Raw genomic sequence first — 2500 nt, 5'->3', positions numbered from 1 at the left:
GGAGCGTCCAGGCAGAAAGCCATATTGACGTCCTGATATTTTGTCCTCAGTAAGGACTTTCGCCGTAAGGATTCCGTGTAGGACCTTTTCGAAAAATTTCCCGACAACCGACAAGAGGCAAATGGGACGGTAGGATTTGGGGTCGGACACATCCTTGTGAACTCCTTTGAGGAGAGCACGAAGGGTGCCGACTTTCCAAACGGTGGGGAAAACGCCGTGCTTAAGGCAGGCGTTGAAGAGTCGCGTGAAGATGTGAGGCATCCTCATGACCGCGACTTTTAGGACCCTAACTTCAACTAAATCGCATCCTGGGGCTTTGTCGTTCTTAAGGGTCTTTACGAGACCCTTAAGTTGATCGTCCGTCAAGTCTCGTGCGTCCTCTGTTTGAACCCTTAGGTTCTTCACGCGTTCGCGGATGTCTCTCTGTTCCGGTGTGTCGGCGTTGGGGTCGTCGTCGGGTACGTGTGTGTCCAACAGGACCTCAGCAGTCTCACGCATTGTAAGTGTCGTGCCATTCGCGGTTCTAAGTGTGCTGAGGACCGTGCCTACGCGCAATTTATCAGCCGCGTATTTATAGTGAAAGCCCCAGGGATTCGCGTTGCTTTCCGTCGTTATGTAACCGCGCCAGCTATTTTCTTTAGTTGTCCTAAGTAGCCTGGTATACGATCGCAGGACTACACGATACCTGCTCTGTTTAATCTTTCGCGCGTCAGGGTTAGTCTCCCTTCGGTAGCCGTTTCGGAGACGACTGACCAGTTTGCGTTTGCTGGTCAGCTCCTCGGTCCACCACGGATTCGCGCGACGGTAATTTCTGCGGCGCGGCATCGAATCTTGGCAGGCTTTGATGAGTACGTCACCCAGTACTTCTGCCATTCTCTCAACATCCGCTGTAGAATCCAGCGGATGGTCCACGAGTTTCTCACGGGCCTCCCCATCGAGGGTCGCTTCGAACTTTTCCCAGTCGGCCCGACGAACGTTGAACCGCATGGTAGAGCCCTCGCCGACTCCCGAGTTATTGACGCGCTGTGAGGAACTCCGGATCGCTAAACGAAAGAAAACCGACGTGTGGTCACCGGTGGACCACTCGTCCTCCAACCTCCATGCACGTATGAATTTATACATGCCCGGGGTGGCCAGTGTGACGTCGATGAACGACGTACCTGCGGCACTCCTGAAGGTTGGGCCCTGCCTAGCATCATTCGCGACGCGGAGACCGAAAGACTCGATGAGCTCGCCCAGGAGGACACCACGGTCAGTGGTCCTGGGGCTCCAAAGGGAGTGTTGGGCGTTGGAATCGGCCGCCACCAGAACGCGGCGACCCCTGAGACAGCTGAGAACCTTTTCAAGCTGCCTCAGGTGGATTTCTATGTCGTCCGAGTATTGAAAATAACTGGAGACGACGAAGAAGGATCCACCGGGGACGCGGGCTTCAGCACAAACGCAATGTGCATTACTTAATTGGGACACGTAAGCAATCTCCACGATGGAGTTGCACGCAACGACGGCTGCCCACGGTCGCTCCGTTGAGCTCGCGGCAATACGCATTCCGACTCCTAGGCCGCGGATGGCCCAGGTGTTCGCCTCACGAATGGCATAGGGCTCCTGGAGCAACAATATGTCCAGACGCTCTTTGCGAATTAACTGGAAGACCTCCCCGGTTACTGCAATTGAGCGGGACATGTTCAATTGCAGTATTCTAACGTCGCGTTGCGCGCCCGGTCCCTCGATCGCGGGGGTACGGGGAGGATGACCTATTGGAACGGGGGGTACCGGTGAGCCTCCGGTCGCGACGCGATGACTATCGATCCTACTTAAACTAACGTGGCACTCGCGAACCCTACCTAATAATTGAGTGGACTCACCGGTTGATGATCTTGAAGATCCCGGCGTTGGCTGACTCGGCTGCGCAGTCAGTCCCTCGATGTCTGCGACGTCCTCGACGTCCTCGTGGACAGCACGAAGGCTGGAACCTTTCCCTCGTCGGGAGGGCAGTACCCCGGCGCACGGCGGGCGACTACGAACCCTTGAGGGCACCACCCTCCTTGGGTCCCTCGATGTAGCCGCTGTAGATGTTCCTCTGGCATGCTGGGAAGCGATGCGCAGACTTCGCCGCACGACGGACGCATTATTGTGCCCCCCCGGAGATCCGATTGGGGGCAGCTTAGACTCCGGAATAGATTTCAGATAATGCACTGCCATGGTTGAAGCTTGACGAGACGGTCGCCGGCCGTGCCAAAAGGCAAGAGCTGGAAAGCTGAAAAGTACAAGAAAAAGAATGAATAAGAGGATTAAGGGTTAGATGGGGCGGTTCCACGCGGCACCGAGCTGGGTAGCTCGGGACGCTGAGCACCGTCCCTGGGAGGGGGCCCTCCGGTTCCCGCCGAGCTGGGGAGCTCGGATCGGGGCCCGGTGGAGGCGCTGAAGGAGTGCTCCGCCTCGACTCCCCTCGAAAGAGGAGCAGAGAGGGAGCAGACCCACAGAATGGGGGAACCCACCCATC

The 2500-nt window shown here is 56.9% G+C and overlaps 1 pseudogene; it reads right to left on the bottom strand.

Moving 5' to 3' along the window:
• LOC135170698 (large subunit ribosomal RNA) overlaps window positions 1-2500 on the bottom strand; it is a 9417-nt pseudogene that overhangs the window by 3237 nt on the left and 3680 nt on the right.

This window comes from Diachasmimorpha longicaudata, chromosome 17 (assembly GCF_034640455.1).
Source record: "Diachasmimorpha longicaudata isolate KC_UGA_2023 chromosome 17, iyDiaLong2, whole genome shotgun sequence".
NCBI classification, from domain to species: domain Eukaryota; kingdom Metazoa; phylum Arthropoda; class Insecta; order Hymenoptera; family Braconidae; genus Diachasmimorpha; species Diachasmimorpha longicaudata.
Note: the sequence above shows the minus strand (reverse complement) of the source record. Positions and strands in the feature narration are given on the sequence as shown.